Below are 21847 nucleotides of genomic sequence, written 5' to 3'. Positions count from 1 at the left end.
TTTACATGAAGCTTAGAAACATTTTATTACACGAGGTGTAAGATGTTGCAAAGGATTCTGGGACGGGTAAGATATATACTTTGATGCAAACTAATCAAGTGATTAATTCATCCCACACACAGCGCCACGGGATTCAAAACGAAATATTCACTGCGTGTTTATTACCCAATACGCATTTTGTTCTCAAGCATCAAGTCGTGAACTATACATGTAGCATAATACAATGACTTGATTTAGAATAAAGATTATGGGTCATGTCAAAAGTCCCTAGTGAAATAGAATCCGGAATAAGAGACACACAATATACATTAATGCGCGGATTTTAGGCAATGGTGATATTTAAGCAAGATTGTTAAATCCAAGACTTGAACTTGAAAGACAGGTAACAAATGATAATAAACATGGAGGTTGGTTATTCTGCCCCATGGAGTACAACATGCAATATTAACAATGATATTCGTAAATCATACGGGAAGATAATGTCACATGATAATAATGTTTTGTTGCAAAAATCACATGGCTATTTGCATAGTCCACCAATGTAGGCAATTCGGAATAATTCTGGTATACCCTGCGTACAAGTATAATAACCCTAACCCTATCCCTAACCCTAAAACAGGGTAAACCAGAATTGTACCATATAGGAATACAGGGTGCGCAGGGAAAATCAGAATTGTACCGGCTATTCATATCATACTATATAATAATATGATTATTGTGTGGTCTTTTTACACATTTTACGATATTGTTTCTTCCATAGAAATACGAATGTATGAGCAAATAATACCGCATTATTCGCCGTAGAAGTATAGAGGTTGTGTATATGTCGTATCATACCGTAAATATGGCGGACTACTCAAATGTATTCAACAAAAGCATGATTGCAATCTACCGCGACAGTTCGTCTCGCACACATAACAAATGAACTACGATCAAATAGGTTGATGACAACATTTGATTGAATGGACTGCACTGCGTCATGATTACGATGAAGGGCACCGGTTCAAATCCTTTATTTGGAGCCAATTAATAATTTCACGCACAACCTCTATAGTGATGTAACAGGTTAATTACCATAGCAATAGATGAATACAATTTTTGAATGTATAGAGGCCCTGCATGCTTTTATCGATTGGCTCCAAAAAAAGGATTTGAACCGGTGTGTCCTTCATCGTAATCATGGCGCAGTGCAGTCCATTCAATCAAATGGTGTCATCAAGAGCACCAACCGATTTGATCGTAGTTCATTTGTTATGTGTGTGAGACGAATTGTCGCGGCAGATTGCAATCATGCTTTTGTTGAATGCATTTGAGAAGTCCGACATATCTACGGTATGATACGTCATATGAACAACCTCTATTGTCCTGCACTACAAGTAGACTGCACACATCACCTGTCATGTCTGTGTATACCCAGGGGGCCAAACTCAACTTTTTTGGTCAACCTGACATGGGATGCTGTAAAAGGTTGTGTGGTATCAATGTGTTCGGTGGACATCCCTGAACAACTTCTAGGTGGACAACCCTGAAAATATGTTGCTGAAAAAATATGGCGGCCATTTTTCAAAATGGCCGCCATTAAAAACTATTTTGACTATATCTCAGTCCATAATGTACATAGAGTTGTAATTTTTGTGGCTATACCCATATTTTGGGGGTTGCAGAATCCATTGGAACAATCAGATAATACATAGAGTCGTTGCATCTACCACAAATCCAAAATGGCCGCCAAAATGGCGCCAAAATTGCAAAATTATTTAATTTCACGATGCAAACAACTTCTTTCTTTTTCTTCATTACAGCTAACATGAATAAGGTATAAGTGACCTTCCAAGGATTGGTATTAATTAAAAACACAGTTATTTAAGAGGAAACTAAGTCCCCTAGGTGTAAGTATGTATGATACACAAATGAATTATGTTGGTATGATACTGATGATATAAACATGAGCCTTTGTTGGAAGGAGAGTTGACGGTTATCACAATGGTGTATCTCCAGATATGCTACTGGAACAGAGCTACAATAAGAGAGCCAAGGAAACAAGTGGCTTAGATGGAATAACAACAAATCCTGCTGCTCGAACCAAATAGGTATATACCAAGTCCACGACTGCAGCTGTCTCTTCACAGTTAAAGAGTATGCTGCATCTAGATCCAGAAACCGAAGACCCGCATCATGAAGGAGGTCGCTTGAAAGAGATTCTGATGAAGTTGTGAAGGTAAATGCTGCGATTGAAACAAGCCCATTTGCCAAGAATGCAAATCTCATCAACATATCTACTGGTCAGAAGGCAGATAAAGTGGTACAACAACAACTACTTCAAGTGAAACAAATTGGTACCGAAGCCTTGTCTGATTCAATACAGATGAAACAGAAGAAGACCAAAACGGTGAAGCTTCAGACATTTGCTACTCAGAACAAGGCAGCAAAATCTGGCAAAAAAACCTCAGCAAGCGCGAAGAGTGATGAATCTGTTGCCCTTCTTCGCATGATTCAGATTACAGCAAGCGGTGGAAAACTTGACATTGTCCAGTATATCGGCAACCATGAATGCACGAAATTTCCACCATCGATGTTCACAGAAGATGGTCAAATGAGATCTGGCAAGAAACCAAACTTCGTCAAGGCCATAAAAGCGGAAACAAAAGTTAGTTCTGTTCCTCAGTTGCCAGAAAGCCAGTTGAAAACATCAGTCATAGTAGATGCCATGTTTGCCATTCGTCATTGGTCTTTCCAGAAGGATGAAACCTTTGGAGAGATTGCCCAGCGATTCAAACAGTTACTACTCTCAGATGTACCAGGTAATACAGAATCGATTCACTTTTGCTGCGACAGATATAGGGCAGCAAGCTTGAATGGAACCGAACATCAAAAGCGAATCAAGACAAAATCAGCACAACCCAAAGTTTATGACATTCAAGAACAGATCCGTGCACCAGAGCCACTTGAGTTTTTTTCGGTGTCTTCAAACAAAGCTGGATTGCAACAGTTTCTTTGTGACGTGTGGTCTGCGGAGGAAGCAGAAAAAGACATATCTGGGGAAACCAATCTGTATCTAGGAGGAGGCTTTAAGGAAGAAACCAAGACTGTCATGATCAATGAAGAGTCTGTCACTCCGATACCTGAACTAGAATCCACTCAAGAAGAGGCAGATACTAGACTCATCCTGCATGCTGTCTATAGTGTACAGAAAGATAATGCTGAGCGTTTGGTTATCCATGCCAATGACACTGATGTGGTTGTCCTATTATGCCTCCTCGCTGTTACAAGATGTGTCAGAAATATGGATAAGAACAGACAGAGATACACACATACCTATACACGCCATAGCTGCTGCGTTAGGACAACCCCGATGCCGATCTCTACCGTTCATCCATAGTTTGAGTGGAAGAGACACAACTAGTTTCTTCTTCTTCACCAGTAAAAAGGTATGGTTATCCAACAGCAAGGCTCTCAATCTAACAGCCCTACAAGAGTTTGCTGAAACTGCTGGCTCTTTTGATGTTGAAGCTAATCTAACGCAGCAAGCAAGACAACTTATGCTCAGTGTGTATGCCAGAAATACTGATGAAGATCTAACTCTTGATGTTTTCAGAGCTCACAAGTTTCTGAATAACCGTTCCACTCTTTTGAAACTTCTTCCACCAACTGAAGGTGCATTCAAGCTCCATCTGAAACGTGCAGCTATGATAGACAAGTCGGCTCATATTCCCAAGCCAAACTTACCAGCATTTTAAGAATTTGGCTGGACTGTCAAAGATAACACCTTTGTTCCTGCAACAACTTCTGACCCAGTCTGGCCTCAGGAAATGGCTCGATCTATTTCCTGTACCTGCACCAAAGGATGTGGTATCAGATGCTCCTGCGTCAAGAAAGATGTACCATGCTATATCGGCTGCAAGTGTCCCGGATCACAAGACAAGTGTAATCACACACGACCTTTGACACAGCTTGATGAACCGAGTAATGATGAGAGTGACAGTAGTGATGAAGAGAACTAATCATGAAATTTTAACATGACATTAAGCCTACATATGATATGAATGAACTATGTTTGGCAGAGTTGAGCAGCACAGCCACGAACTATAAATTCTGACATCATTATAATATGTGCAGAAACATAGACGATTTATGGCATAACTAATGACAAAAATGTCCAAGTTTATATAATACCAATATTTAACATTTTGGTACTTATATTCACCATTTTAGCGCCACTGTGGTAGTTACGGCAGCCATATTGGTGGCCATTTTGGATTTTTGTTGTAGATGTAACTATGCTATGTAGTAAATGATTGCTTCAATTGATTCTTTGACCCCACAAACCTATGTATAGCCACCAAAATTACCACCCTATGTACATTGTGGGCTGAGATATGGTCAAAATCGTTTTGAATGGCGGCCATTTTGAAAAATGGCCGCCATATTTGGTTTATTACATATTAATGTATTACCTGATTGCTCCAATGGATTCTGTGACCCTCAAAACCTGGGTATAGCAACCAAAATCACTATTTTATGTACACTGTGGGTTGAGATATGGTCAAAACTAGTTTTTAATGGCGGCCATTTTGAAAAATGGCCGCCATATTTTTTCAGCAGCATATTTTCAGGGTTGTCCACCTAGAAGTTGTTAAGGGAGGTCCCCTGAAGACGTTGGTACCAAACAACCTTTTACAGCATCCCATGTCAGGTAAACCCGTGTGGCCCCCTGGGTAGTATGTGCAAAGATAATTGAAATCAGGATGTGGAAATAACTAATTTGCATGTGTCCAATTCTTATGTTAATAGCGTATTGTTATTAAAATGACGTCGTGACCTTGCTAGGGAGCGCTAATAATATCCACAGACAGGTCTTGACTCGAATTCTATATTGGGTTAAATGCACAATTAAATTGCCTTTCCATAGAATACCATTTCGTTATAAGATAAATGTAACTGTTCAATTTATTGTGTGTAAACTTCAAGTTTAGTTTGTACGTGAATTTTCAGCATTAAATTGCTGAGCTCGGGTGAAATCTAGCTGAATCTAGTAGTGTCAAATTCTGCTGCATCACCCCATCTGGATGATAGAATTCTGTTTAAAAATATTGAATTCTAACAGATAGATGCGCAGGAAATACGATCTATCAGCATTTAAAAGAGATTGTGGGATAGGCTTTTACGACGGGAATTCATAACAATTAGTGGGTTTTTAGCGGGTTCGCCGTCGGACAAGTTTAGAACTGTCAAGCTTTCGTCAGGAGTAGCTCTGACTTCTTCAGGACAAAGTACCTAAGAATGAGACATGTAGACCGCCCCTTGTCTACTGATGACTCTGAAAAGAGCCGTTTGCTGAAGACTGCCCCTTGTCAACAGAAACTAGCAGATCTCGCCTATCTGCTGATTTTGTAAGTTTTGGTGGCTCTGAACGGAACGGCTCTTTTCAGAGCCACCAAAACTTACAAAATCAGCAGATAGGCGAGGTATTTTCTACTTCCATCTTTGGCTGCACTACAGAATCTTATCGAATTTCCATATCGCGCGATAATTTAACCTAATAAGTATCTGCTGATTGGTTACAAGAAGACTGTTTTGATTCATTGAGCCAATCATCAACATGGTAAGAATGGTGTTAAGGCTGAAGAGAATCGAGCTAAATATCTGGAAGCTGAAATTTAATTTGTGACTCCGGTGAATATATCTCGTAATTAACCAATTAGAAACGCTGTAAGAAAGGCTGTAGGGGTTAACTTAATGTGCAAACAATAAAGGAAACTAATAACGAAACAAAAGAACCAATAATGATTCCCACCATCGACATATGGTCAAAAGCTTTGAAATTTCACCCACGTGCAGACATCATATATCCAGATCCACGTGTGCAAATCCGATCTATTTTGTGAGTTAACCCTGGAAATGGTAAAACTACTCTATATGCATGCAGTCCACGACGGTACTGTTACATAATGCGACCGTGATGCAATGCCTACTGGCGGCCATGGCGCTATTATATTATCCCTTTCCGTCCAAGCAATCCAAATCCAAATAAACGATATTATTTGTTAAAATTAAATCAATTTTATCAACTAATAGTAAAAATTGTCAAATTTAGAATTTGAATGCACATATTTGGATTCTGCGTGCAAAATGAATCAAATTGAGTACAAAATAAGACTAGTATAAACAGTCTACAAATTTGAAACCCATTGATTCAGTACATAAAGTATCATCTACCAAGCTGCACCCTGATATCGTCTGTATGGTTTCTGCTATGGTAATAATACCCCAACCAACTAGCGTCTGTTTTCTTTGCGATGAAAATAATATCAGATTAAACCGGTTCTCACCCTGGGGCGGTAACGACTATCTCGTACTGACTGGTATAGCAAGAGCTCGTTCTTTCACCATTTAGACTATTAGTATATTACATAGAGACAGTAGTATAATATATCCCTTAATTTTTAACCCGTTTGTCATGCTAATATGATTTGTAACATCGGTAGCAGCCATTTTCAGTTTATGTTCTTTAAGACATAGACGAAAGATATATAATAGAGGTTATCCATGTTCTATAAGCTGCATATCCTATCAGCGACTGCTATACATTGTTTAGGATTTTCAAAAGAAGTACCTGTATGTGCAACAATGACTGTTTCAAAATAGCCCGCCAAAGTCATGCAAGTAACTCCGAGCTCGTGCATTGAATTGGTTTGAATAAGGAATACTACGGGAACCAGTGTCTTTTGTTAAAAGTCACACATGAGTAACGTGGATAACCTCTATTCAGACAGACAAGATCTTATAAAACGAACAATATTATTTGTATATTATAACATTCTAAGAACAATGCTAAACATTTTCCTAAATATCACGTGACTCTACATCATCGCATCATGAGCTAAATATAATGTGTTTGGCTCTACAAAGAACTGAAGCCAAAATGGGTCATTTAGGCAATAGAGCCAAATGTGTTCGTTCATCCGATCGGCAGCGAAGGTCAAATAACATGTCAAAGTACAGAGCATTATTTAAAAATTGATATTTAAACATGAATGAAAAAACAAGCTTAAAATAACCCGGGAAATAACATAAAATGGAATAGCCTACACAAGTAAATATGATAAAATTCACACTATTAAGGGAGGTGTTATGAGCGAACCGTGGTTTGGATTCCAGAGGGAGGGTGCCTGTAAGAGGCACAGCCATCAGAAAATGAATAACTGAGATCGCGCGCCAAATAAACTTACTGCAGTAATTTTCCAAGTCTTTAAAAAAATAGACATAGGTGGGAATCGAACCCGGCACCTTCCGGTTCTGAATCAACAGATAGTATCACTAAGCCAACTTCCAATCTGCAATAAAACCTGTGATATTAATTCTTGATAATGTTTCACGGAAAAATCAATACTAATGTACGATGTCATTCAAACTCTAATAAAGTCCCACAACTAAAGTAGCAATCGATAAATCTGCTCACTCAATCATCAAATAATCAATCGAAAAATAAATAAATAAATAAATAAATAAATAAATAAATAAATAAATAAATAAATAAATAAATAAATAAATAAATAAATAAATAAACAAATAAATAAATGTGTCCGTTTTCTCGAGCCCCAAAACGTCATTAAATAAATAAATAAATAAAATAAAATAAAATAAATGAATAGATAAATAAATAAATAAATAAATAAATAAATAAATAAATAAATAAACAAATAAATAAATAAATAAATAAATAAATAATACAAAAAGAAATTATATTATAAATTAGTTTTTCTAGGACCTACGCTGGAAAAATAAATCAGCGCATAAGAAAAAGAAACAGACGCTCGGATTCGAACAAGCGACACTGAGAACAGCAACGAAGAAACCACAATGCCTTAGACCACTCGGCCATAGAAGCACACAGTCTTCTCCATGTCAAAAATATATATTAACCTTTAACGTTGCGCAATATTGGCACGTGACACGGGCACATGTCTGTGGGTAAAGATACTGCATGATAGAAAGGCGTGCAAAGGATCTATCCCTGAAGTTAATGGTCATTGACATGTAACCAATTTTTTGTATACCAGCTACACTCAACCTATACAAAGAAGTATATTATTAGGCGTTGACGCAATCATGAATGCGGGAAGTATAAAACCATAGTCGCCACTCGTGCACTTGTTTGAGTCCACAGGTATTCCGGAAACAGCATTCAACCCCGAATTCAGAGGTCGATTTTGGGTTGTTACATGCAAATTCAAACTAATTATATCATGAAAAAACCCACCAAGAGGACTACGATACTTATTCAGAGCCAATCTACATTCTGTTATTTACAAAAGCCGACGGTCAAAGTAAAATTATAAAAGGAGCAAGACCAGATATCAACGTTAAATCACGGTAAGCCTAAAATCGCATCGTAAACGCAAAAATGCAGTCACAAAATTTATAATATTACTAAATCACCACAACGAATTGTAACGCAGGTATGCAGAAAAGAGTTGTATTAGCAATAACAAAGTATGTGCAAAAAGATTTGTCTTTGGCATGTTGCTTTTTTGAAATATCGCCAAAAATATGAAATTTTGGAAAAAAGCCCCAAAATTTAAAACAAACACGAACCTTCCAAAATAAATATATATTAGCACTCGGCGGCCCAGTCACTACCTGTCGCTGTGATTTGGGGTAACTCGTTGCTTCCCTTCTCCAGATACCTGTACTTCAAGGTCGCTCATATATACCCCAGCCCTTAATGCACATCATATAAATATAAAATTTTGGGAGCCGGTCAACGGGACGACTTGGAACCCAGCAAATACAAGTTATATTTTGGCTTTGTGTTTAGGTAAAAACGTTTTAATAACATTAAAATGTCGGGTGATATAAAGGTCATGAAAACGTTTTTAAAACGTTATTGCAAATATTTTGGGCAAAGATTTTTCACAAAATATTTTTTCAACCCCAAAATAACATTCTGTTTAAAATGTTTTGTATCAAGTTTTCAAAAATGTTTTTGGAATGTTATTAAAACGTTTTTATATCCTTTATATAACCCGACATTTTGTGTTTGCTGGGCAGTAGAGTATCAAAAAATGTTTTTAATGTTATGAAAACGTTTTATACCCTTAACATACCCTTTATATAACCCAGCATTTAAACGTTTTCTGACTACCTTTTTATAACCTTTTGCGAATGATGTCGAAAACGTTTTGTGTTTGCTGGGGGGTTTTGCCTGGTACGCCGCTGATAAGTTTCGGTAATTAACAAGTTCACTGATCTATACAGGGCTCGAAAAAAATTTAATTTCCCGGGAAACAAGTAAAATGTCCCACAATTTATTGCATGTTTTATATACAAAAAAGACACAATTTCCCTCCAAATACCAGAATTTCCCTCCAAACACCTTGCGATTTGAGTATTGAAACGCATTCTTAGTATCACAGAGGTCAATTGAAAAAATGCACTTCGAAGTAAAAGGATATCGAACTGCGCAGTGGAAGTGAAACAGCCTCGGTTTACAAATCAATGATTAAATAAGCATCCAAGGAAAAACCTTTTTGGCTCTACGGTCTATAAGAGGGCGCACCACCAAATCACTCCACGATTTATGTAACAGTGAAATTCGGTTAAAATAGTCCACCGCTTATTTGAGCTTGTTTCGGCTTTATTTTCTAAACGTATAGTCAAATTTTGCCCGTTTTCAGCTCATTTGCTTCCGACAAGTATATACATGAAGAATTCGGAGAAAAAGTCCCAATTTTTTATTTCAGAGTTGAAGTTCTGGCGCGAATTTGGACAACGTCCGGTTTCCAAAATTGAGTGATTTTTTAGGGTTAAATTTGCACAATTTTTCTTTGCGGCAAAATAACAGAAAAAGTCGGTGGTTAGCAATATATTCCGTTAAAAGAATAATATTCTACACATGATCAGCTTTAATCTGATACCAAGCTTTATAGTTGAAATACGTAATTCAAGTGCCAAAACGAGATCCAAATGTAGGCCTTTTACCGTGTATTTCAATGGGCGCGTTTAATGGTGGTGCGCTCCCTTATAAGAGGCTTTCAAGATGTGTTACTATGTTCGCGCTTCTGTACAAAAAGACATCGAATAAGGGCGGAAGTCTTAAAAATCAGTTTATTTCAGTCACAAATGCTTTAAATAACTTTTGTGATTAATTTTAGGAACATTTGTTAAAAATTTACCCAAAAATACAGGTCTCTGACGTCAAGAAAAGCATGAAAAATCGCTTTCGTGAGCGCTTTTGCTGTAAATTTATACCAGATCAGAATAACGCATAAAACTTTTATTTTTGCTTAAATTGCCAATATCAGTAGGCCTTGTTTTGAAGACAGAGAAGAAGAAGGGGGGGGGGTACTTTGACATAATTAAGTAAATAGGCCTATATTAAAGATATTCAAAACATGAATACACACATTTTGTACTTTTCTCAACTAAAATTTTAAATTAGAAAGTGTCCTTTTGCATCAATCATTCAATTTTCTGTCCAACCTGTGCAAAACTCTGCATGTTGATGAACATGATGAAATTTGGGTTTTTTGGTGATTCCGAGCTGAATTTTAAAACATCATTTCTTCCGAACGGAATGTCGCAGAGGGATGAAATTTTGCAAAATGACTAGAAACTATCTCTAGTTTACTTTAAAAAGTAAAATTTGGATTTTGATAACTATTGACGTTTATAAGAGGGCGCACCACCAAATCACTCCACGATTTATGTAACAGTGAAATTCGGTTAAAATAGTCCACCGCTTATTTGAGCTTGTTTCGGCTTTATTTTCTAAACGTATAGTCAAATTTTGCCCGTTTTCAGCTCATTTGCTTCCGACAAGTATATACATGAAGAATTCGGAGAAAAAGTCCCAATTTTTTATTTCAGAGTTGAAGTTCTGGCGCGAATTTGGACAACGTCCGGTTTCCAAAATTGAGTGATTTTTTAGGGTTAAATTTGCACAATTTTTCTTTGCGGCAAAATAACAGAAAAAGTCGGTGGTTAGCAATATATTCCGTTAAAAGAATAATATTCTACACATGATCAGCTTTAATCTGATACCAAGCTTTATAGTTGAAATACGTAATTCAAGTGCCAAAACGAGATCCAAATGTAGGCCTTTTACCGTGTATTTCAATGGGCGCGTTTAATGGTGGTGCGCTCCCATAATCTCATAAAATGGTATCTCATATCGGTATTTATTACGCTATATCGCGGAAACGTTTGTAATACAACACGGTAAAATGCAATAATGGGTAAAACCACTGCGCTGTATACATTCCACCACACGCCACTTCATTATGCAGTCTGGTCTATATTTAGAAAACGTTTTGTTATCCCGTACATGTATGTGTGGTTTTTTTTTCAAGCTTGCGCCCCAGCTAATCACGTGACTCATTGAACCGGAAATAAAGAGTTTTAAATTAAATTGATGGTATACAATTACGGTGAAAAACCTCGACTAAAGGGAGTTGGATTGTAACATCAATTGTGATATGATAGTGGATTGCTTCCAACATCAAGGTACACGTGTCTTGTATTGAGAACGTACCAAGATGCAAATTTATGTTTGTAATTATGGAATAGAAATACTATGATATTCGGCTGCGCTTACCCTATCGTCATACGCATGTAAGTGATACCTTTCCAGGGGCTTTCTTGGGCAAAAATGGGTTTCAACATTAATTTGAATATTGAAATAAAATAACAATGATTGATTACAACTATGAATCAAATAGAACCAAATATTTTGTTCATATCGTCATGTGTATTAATTAGTGCAATGTTATCAATACATTATTGGACTCGGCTTATCTCAAATCAGTATTCGCATTTGCAGATCGACAGCCTCGCCCCACTTTACCTTATCATAACTAGTGGCGTAGCCAGGAATTTTTCAAGGGGTGGGGGAGAAGGGGCACAGTGTCATCGCCCCGATATCTTTATGGCAGAAATCGCCATGGTACATGGTAGGTTGAATCCACCGCCACGCATGGCCATTTTGTATCGACCTGTTTAATAGTTTTGAGTCGCATAATGGGCCGAAGGACATCTGATTAAGGCTACTGACAATAGCCCCGATTAGGCCGGTGACTGACATCGCTGTGTCTGATTCGAGCATGGTACGCCATAGGTCATATGCTTTTAGACTACCTCCACGATTGGCCTATACACTGCGCTATATAATTCGGCACATATAAATCAGAATTATTGTCAGTTTTTGACTCAAGACGCAAGCTTCTTTCTCAAGACGCAAGCTAACGACTATCATATCTGTTCAAAATATATATTCAAGTGCAAGGAACCATATCTGGTTTCTTTATACGAAATCATTTACGGGAGATATTCATCATTTTCTACCCCGGTATCCAAAGATTTTCGTCTCATATCAAACTCGTGCATAGTACATTCACGTGTATCGATCCCGGGTATTAATTTTAGTATCTCTGCTGACAAATAGTGCTGCATAATGGTGAATCCTAGCAAAAGTTAAATATTTTTGTGAAAAGTGTGAAATTTGGCTCAGATGTAGTATTCAGTCTGGTGAACAATTCTAGGGGGAGGGCCAAAAATATTTTGTCCAATATGGCCGCCATAGAGGTCATCGAACTTTATACAGGGAAAAAATTCAAAGTTGTTCAAATCGAGTTATAAAATTTGGCCCCTGTAGAGGTCTAACCTTGACATTTGACCTTTTTGCTTATAATTTGAGAACCATGCATCACAGATAGGTCATTCGTTTGACACTTTATAGTGATAAATCCAATTTTATACCCGCATGACCTTTCACTATTCGTAGGGAAAAATTATGACCCATGGTTGTTACAATCAAATTGATACTAACAACAAGACAATATACGGCAGTATAATATAATTATTGAAGTGGATTTTTTAAATTTTCTTTTAAAGGCAATATAAAAATCTACAGTCTGTCCACTCTAAAGTACAAAGTGACAACGCGCGCATATACCGCGCGTAAACAGTTCGCAGTGTTGCGTCTCTGCTGAATGTATGATGCGTGCCTTCAAAGTCGGCACAATGTATGCGTCCGCGTCCGTACTTTGTACTTCAGAGTAGATTGACTGTAACGTATTGCATACAAATAAAGCTTATTCATCTACAAAGGGTATGTTATTGGGATATGGAAGACATGACCTTAATCTCCCACATAGGGTGTGTATGTTGCAAATGGAGTCACCCATTCAGGTAACCTCCTGATTCACACTCCCTGTGTGGGAGATTAAGGTCATATCTTAGATTTGGGTGCATGGATTTTAACTGGACTAGCCCAGTCATGCATAGTGTAATTAACTAATGCTGACTAATTATGAATCATAAATATTATATAGATTATATATTGTCTAGGCGTCTGGGCTCAGGGAAGGTTTGTTTTTTTGTTTTTTTTGCTTCTCGATTTATTGTTTTATTCATGTGTCTTCATATCCTATCCACCCACCTCTGATCTGTACATGATAATACCAGCTTACTACCTCTCTTCGTTGTCATGGTTCTGAGAAAATAACCAGAGAAAATTGCTGATTCCAACCAGTTTTTATGTCTTACTCACAACACTGTAAAGTTATCAGTGTATTGTAGGCTCCTTCTAATTATTTCTTGCTGCGGCAAGAGATTAAACATAGTTAGTCTTTCTAACAGTCTGTGCAAGGGTTCGCCGGTTTGTAGTATGTATGAACAGTCTGAAGTGGAGGCCAACTAGGCGTGCAAGGATTGACCATCAGGTTTTGAAGGGGTTATACTATATTATTCCGTGAATTGAAAAAGTTTGCACTATTAAAAACGAAACAACACGCCATTTTACAAACCGACTAGTATCCTTAGTAAAACTTGACGGGGTATTACCAAATTTAGGGTGTCTTTAGTGTGTAATTTAGGAGCAAACTCTTGACTTGCCAGATTACAATTTTATGTTTCCCTAAAAATATAATGGTATGTCTTTTATACCTTGGGCATATACCAATTACGTGATTGGTGTATAATATTTGACACGATTGCTCTTCGTGTATGGTGAGGGCTTCAGGAAATGGTGCAGGGGGTTATTCCGTGAATTCAAACAGTTTGCACTATTAAAAACGAAACAACACGCCATTTTACAAACTGACTAGTGTTCTTAGTGAAACTTAACGGGGCCTTACCAAATATAGGGTGTCATTTGTGTGTAATTTAGGACTTGCCAGATTACAATTTTACGTTTCCCTAAAAATATATTAAATGGTATGTCTATGATAACTTGGGCGGACCTTCCGAGTTACGTAATGGCCATAGTGACATTCACCTGCCAAACCAGATCAGATTTCATGTAATCTTTCAACACAGACTTATTTTTGCAAGTAACTAATGTTGTTATATGTACATATAAACGTTATATTTTTCCGCCAAATAAAATCATACGAAGTACAATTTCTGTGTTCAAGTGCTTTACTAAAAAGTGTTCTTACAGTATAGCTTAACTTATTTACTTCCACTTCAAGCCGAGTGTATATAACACAAACCTATTTAATACCCAACATTTCGCATACACTGTAAATCCAAGTGTTTAGGGTTTCTGTAACACTTTTTAAACACTGCAAGGTGTTTAATTTTTCATTTACACAGTAAAGGTATATAGGACACCTAAACACCAAAGTAAACACAAAGTAAACACATAAACACAAAGAGTAAACATGAGAGTAGGCCTATTTAGATTCTAAACATTCAACATGTTTACTTTCAAAATTATTTAGAAAGTAAATGTACACCAAATGTTTACAAAGTAAACACATGTGCATTTACTTTCCAAACAATACGAAAGTAAACATGTTGAATGTTTTAAATACTCTCATATGTTTACTCTTTGTGTTTATGTGTTTACTTTGGTGTTTAGGTGTCCTATACTTTTACTGTGTAAATTAAACACCTTGCAGTGTTTAAAAAGTGTTACAGAAACCCTAAACACTTGGATTTACACTAGGAATAGGATATTAACGTTTAGCGACGTTTTCACGTATTTTTTGTGGGAGCGGAGAGTACACCAGACCTATCTAATTGCATTCTGAATACGAGGAATGTCCTTCTGATATCAAATAATTTTTTTTTTTTTTAAATACGCGATATAATATAAATTGTTGATATTTAACAGTCTTCGAAGTAAACTTTATAAATCTAATGATATGTACTGAAAGTGTATGTAGCTGGGATGAAAAGCCGATGATCAATTGAAAATTTTGACCTTTCATATTATTGATATACATTTTTTTTCCCAAAAGACAAAAAAAAATTTTGGTGTTTTTGGGGAAAAATGCCATATCTTCAATACGAGAGGTCAAAACTTTCAACTGATCGTCGGCTTTTCTTCCCAGTTACATACAGTTTAAGTTAAATATAAAAAATATAATTTTTTAATTATTTCCCATAAAATGCGTATTATATCGCGAATTTCAAAAAATCAAACTTATTTGATATCAGAAGGACATTCTTCGTATTCAGAATGCAATTCGATATGCCTGATGTGCTCTCATGTCCAAAAAAATACTGTCCAAACGTCCATACCCCATCCCTTAAACCAATCCTAATAAACTTAACATTCATGTCAACACGTTATTGCTATGGTTTGTATACCTCTTTAAGTCACCCCCCCCAAAAAAATTGAATCGTCACAGTTTTCAACATTTCAAAGATAATCCCTTGAGGCTGCTTAACCCTTTTAAAGGTTTTTTTTATTATGTAACTGCTGTCAAATGATGATTTTGAATATACTCTTGCTCAAATGACCTCTTTTGATATACCCTGTACACATGAATAAATCATTAACTGGCGTTACTTCCTTACTTCCCACAGGCTTGACCTCTTTTCTTACACCCTATACGAATACAGTATTTATTCCTCCTGAAATTCAACGTTTCATAATACGACGATGATTCTTTAATTGATTTTAACATGTTTTTAATTAATTTTAATTATTATAGTTAATGAATAACTCATCTTCCACGGTTTATCTCATGCTACATAGGCCCTATGTACATGGAATATGCGTAGGGTATAAGCCCCGTTTAAGCTCAGTAGTCCCATTCAATTATTTTTAAGGACATGTATTTTTCCACTTACAATTTAATGTGCTTACTCCTTTATGTATTTTTACTGTAATTGTTTGTTTTTTGTCGTTATTTATCGTTAATACACACCTATAACGTCGCGCTATTGTTTTACCGCTCCATTATTTTCCACGAATGGAGCGATGATTACAATAACACGCCATTCGTAATGCCTTTCTCTTTTTTCTGAGACCAAATACTTCTCAGGGAAAGAGTACTGGCATTTACGAATGTAATGTTAATAACAATTGCACTTTCGAAAAGCAAGTATTTGCGAAAAGTGCAGTATTGTTATCATCACTTCATTCATGCAAAACAATGATACGAAAAACAACAAGACACAATAAGCATTATTCAGCCAGTCAGACCATGAGGTAGAAGTGCGTCCAATTTTCCTTTTGAATTATTTCCGTGATTGAATGTATCCACATATATTCATTGAAATCATCATGTAGATACACATTGATTTTATTATTATTATTATTATTATTATTATTATTATTATTATTATTATTATTATTATTATTATTATTATTGAGCAGCTTTGGTCATCAATAAGATGTTTTGGTTTTTTTAAGATTTTGATATAACACACGTCGCAAAATGACAACAAATGGATGACGTGCAATATGACATTGAACATTAATAAGTAATGAATAATAAATCATGCTATTCACACGCATACATCATTACATCAATATCGATCCGCGGGTATCTCTTCCTGAAATTTACATGGCCATACATAATATAGTTGCCATGTCAAAGGGCAGTATATGGCTTGCCATTTATCTCCACATACTTCGTTCTTCCCTGGGAGGTTGGGCATTCAGATGAATCGATTGCGCTGCTAAAAGTACCGGGAGAAATCAATATAAATGCCCTGATATATTTTCGTCCTGTAAAATCAATTTTGGCTAATTAACCGAAAATAGGAGACGAGCTAGTTTGATCAGCCAGCTCGTAATCGACGGGAATTGTTAGGCATTTGCCACTCCTCGGTATTGTCGTTAAAAAAACCCACACACAATTTGTATGCTGACTGGATTTCTTCAAGGTGTATGGTGCATTTGACAGCCTTTCCGTGGTGAATTGGAGACCTCAGGAAGTTATCATTTTAAATCTTCTGCTATGTAATGACAGTGATGTTATTTGAGACCCTTTCCGGGACTCATTTATAAACCTTCTGCAAAGCGGTTACCGTGAAGTAATTATATACAAATTCTGATCTGAAAATTCGCCGAGTAATAAATCGATATCCACCACCACAAAATTGTGTCATATATATTGGTTAATTGCGTTTCACCCACATAATGTTGAAAAGCTTTCCTTCCTCGTATGACAGCTACGTGTAAGGTTGGCTAAATCAGATACGTGCCATAAACTGGGTCATTTCCGGTTTGTTTCCTGAATGGCTCATTTGTTACACAGACTCGTGTGGAGGCACGACAGGAAACTTTTATGAATTTTATGAAATAAAATATTTATTTGTATTTATTTATTCATACTCCAGTTCCCAGCAGCGAGTAACCAACATGACCAATGTAGGTGATTGTAAAATACTGGCTTGGAAAGAACCACCAACTAATAGGCTTGTGCGATGGATGAAAATACGACGAGGAACTATTTGTTTGTGGGCCATTTGAAAAAGTTGCTTTAGCCTATATCACTCCGACCAACTTATATAGCAAAAAAGTACATTTAGGGTTTTGATACTTCGAAATGGTATATTTTCTCATTATATGACACTTTTGTTGAAATATTACCAAAATACGGCTAATTGTAACTTTCAGCTTCGAGTGCATTGGCGCCTTAAAGTATTTACGGTTCAGTGCATTAAAACAAGCAAAGGCTCAGGTCAACATATGTTGAGGTTTTGATACTTTGGCATCTAAATCATCAAGTTTCATCTGGTATTGCTGGTAACTGTTAGAGTTCTGAATATGAGAAAATTAAGCCCAAAATTAGTCATTTTTCCATTGAAACCTGTCATAGGCAATTAGTGCTATTGAACCTGAAGCTACAGTGAGTCGCAGAGTTTCACCTCATTGGTCAAAATTCAACCGCGTCTCGCTCAAAGAATGCGGTAACAATGAATATAAGTTCAAAACGTAGGAATTAGTGTATTCATTTTAATAATATTATGTCCATTGTAATATCAATTTTTTTTGCGATCATAATTTATTAATATTCTATAGCATTTTGAATGTAGCAAATTCATGATAGAAAATATACTTTTGAGTAAGACTCTTTCTTACGACATCATTACAGAACACTACATGTATTTATCTTCTTTTAATCACGAAATAATAGAATCATAAAAATGTATAATAAGCAAATTTAAGAAAACTTAATTAACAATAATGTGTTCGTTTAAATTGCACATAATTCGAACATCGTAAACAAATCTCTGTCAGCCATCAAAGATATTTTGTATCATTTAGATCCCATATGAGGAAAGCTCTCCCTGCGCACGTACCTCGGGTCAACTTCACCAAGGAAGTTAATAGCTATTTGGGCGCAAACCTGTCAGCGGTCTATAGTCTATACAATATGATAATTGATATGTTTATGCTTAGATATGCCTTGCCATAAAAAAAACCTCTCCCGCCATAAGGATGGTTCTGACAGTTGTTTATATACAATATAATACATTCATTATGACTGCAAATTTAATTAGCTATCAACTCGCAGCAAACGGTTGGAGTACATGTCAATAACATCAGAAAACGTTATTAATATTATATCGTAGGATTAATAATTGTATTGGCAACAAACAAAATTAAAATCGAGATTATTATGGAAGGGAAAATATTTTGTTAATAGTTTGGCATAATTCCTACCCCAGGGCTACTAGGGTTTGATAAGGTTATTGTTAGGGCTGGGGGGAGGGTTAGTGTAATGGTTGGGTTTTAGGGAAAGGGTTAGGGTTTACGTTAGGATTAGGGAAATGGTTAGTTAGGGAAATGATAGGGTTTGCCACAAGGCCAGGCAAATCCAATTTAGGACTTGTTAGTAAACTGAAGGGTTGCTCTTACAATAAAATCAAAAATTTAGGATAGAGTTTAGGGAAAGGGATTGGGTTTAGATTAGGGTTAGAGTTTAGGGCAGGAATAGGATTAGTTTTATAGAGTTTGGGTCTGGGTTTTGGGTTAGTGTTAGGGTGTGGAGTGATCTATGCTGGTAATGTGATCTTACCAAAGTCTAACAGAACACCTATTATAGTATAATAGAGACATAAGAAGCTCTATTCTGACATTAATTAATTGTCCTTCTTAAAGATCGGGTGTAATGCAAATCAAAATGGCGTCAGCGAAGAACGTGTCAAATAAGTATGGAGGTATTTACCGACTTACTTATCCATTATTCAAATGTTTAGTCTTACCGGATCGGTAAGCAAACAAACAGATGGTATTAATGCACATTTAAAGGTCATCATTAGACATTTGGTTAGCCATTAACATGCGTATTCATTGATTGATCAATTCATTGATGTCCATAATTATACGTAATAATCAAATCTTGCATGTTTTTCTCTTTTTATAACACACATGTTTGCCATTTGCGTACACAAGCAATCCTTATGATGGTAAAGCTTAAGTTCTGTTTCATTTTTTAAGCTTCAAGTGATACATGGCGCTGGTTTTTAATTTGAACAAGCGCAAAAAAGAAAAAATACCTAGATTGAAAAAATGGTTCCATTTTTTGTCTTTCATTTTGAGATCTTGTTGCCATCCAAGTATATAGATTTTGGCATTGTTTTACGTCAAACGATACGGGATTACTCAGCATAGCTTTCGTAATTATAAATAAGAAAAACAGAAAATACTCCTTATTTGGTAAAAAAATTAATACAGGTTATCCGTGTTCTATAAGCTGCATATCCTATCAGCGACTACTATACCTTGTTTAGGACTTTCAAAAGAAGTACCTGCATGTGCAACCATGACCGTTTCAAAATAACCCGCCAAAGTCATGCAGGTAACTCCGAGGTCATGCATTGAATTAGTTTGAATGAGGAATACTACGGGAACCAGCGCCTTTTGTTAGAAGTCACACATGAGTAAAGTGGATAACCTCTATTATAACAACAAATGACGCATGCCAAAACAACTTTACAAGTCATTGCCTAAATATTCATTCTTCAATTACTTCTCGCGTAGATGGTTATAATTATGATACACAATAGCAACTAAATCAGTTCATTATAGTCTGCGCTGCTAAAAAGCTCATTTAATAAGTATATTGTAATGTGCTCCATAAATAAGCCATAAAAATGCAAGTTTTAACTACAAGTGACGCACGATAAGGCGCTATACAATTGATTGCTTGATTATGCATTTTTATGTGTTCTTGATAGCAAAGGCTCATTATTATTACAAACAATATGGTTTAGTAAAATATGTTTGTTCGCCCACCAATCCACACATTGTAAAGTATGGAGGATGAGTTGGAATACATTAATTAATGAGAGGTAGAATAGTAATCTAGCTCTATTAATCAGACACATATATTGTATCACATATTGTATTACATATATATATCGGAGGTCGGTAATACAGTGATTCTTGAGACATGGCCTAGTGTGCATTCTGACCGGAACGCGTAGGATGCTATACTTAACCGTTGGCCACAATATAAAATACGCAAAAGGGGGCGATGAAAGTGTTTATGGAAATGAACCGGAACAAGTGGGATTAGAATGGTATCATTGTAAACTCAATTTCAGTCAGAATTATTGATTATACGCCAATTCTGCGCATCAGTTGTTTGGAGGGCGTTGTGAAAAATCTAACCATTTTGTCTTTTCCCCCCAAAAGACCTAAAAATTGTAGGTCTTTTTGCAAATGTTTTTGGGAAAAATGTATCATCTTCAATACAAGAGGTCATACGTTTTTCAATTTTTTTCTCCCAGCTACATACACTTTAAGTTCATATCAATATGAAAAAATATCAATATGTAATAATTAGTCATAAAATTTGTATTATATTCCGAAATAATACCAAAAAAATTGATATCAAAATGACATTCCTCGTATTTCGAATGCAATTTGGCGTGTCTGTTGTGCTCTCAGGTCCCGCAAAAATACAGTGCAAGCGTAGCTAACCTGTTTCCTAAAAACTGGACATTTTATACAGCAAGTCCCTGTCGGATGCGATTTTTAATTATTTATTTGTGAATACGTCTGTCTATTCAAATCACGGTACTGGACAATGGTTTTGAATAACGGGAATAAGCACAGCGCGTGGTTGTCAAACATTGGTTCTAAATGCCATTAAAATGATCCACACCCTCTAGGTTGTAACAGTTGGCATTGCATCCGAAAACTAAAAGCAATTCCTACATGTGCTATCGGAAATAAACATCTCAAAAAAGTAACTATCCCCCTTAAATAAAGACCATTATTCAAAAGGGGCTATTGTATTACAAATCTGTAAAATGCGTTGGAAGCAGGGGTTATTTCTGCGCATTTTGACACCTCATTTGATACGATAGCCCAGAAAACAATAAAACACCGGTTAATTTAATGTAGTGAGGTCCAGATTTGAAAGTTGCACTTACATACAAATTTTTACAACACAAAAACACTTACACTCAGATATCATTACACAGATTTCCTTCCATTACACTGAATGCAAAATCAATAGAATTTACTGCAACTTTCAAATCTTGGGCTGCATTGATTTCAATGTACGCTGTGACGTCAATATTTAGTCAATTGCTACAAATGAGGTGTCAAAATGTGCAGAAATAAATTCTGCTTCCAACGCATTTTACA

The 21847-nt window shown here is 36.1% G+C and overlaps 1 protein-coding gene across 3 annotated transcripts in view; it reads right to left on the bottom strand.

The window, feature by feature from the left end:
• LOC140146501 (GTP-binding protein Di-Ras2-like) overlaps positions 1–21847 on the bottom strand; it is a 186229-nt gene that overhangs the window by 9532 nt on the left and 154850 nt on the right. The gene's annotated exons all lie outside the window — the stretch shown is intronic.

This window comes from Amphiura filiformis, chromosome 2, assembly GCF_039555335.1.
Source record: "Amphiura filiformis chromosome 2, Afil_fr2py, whole genome shotgun sequence".
NCBI classification, from domain to species: Eukaryota; Metazoa; Echinodermata; class Ophiuroidea; order Amphilepidida; family Amphiuridae; genus Amphiura; species Amphiura filiformis.
This window is presented reverse-complemented; position numbering and strand designations above follow the sequence as displayed.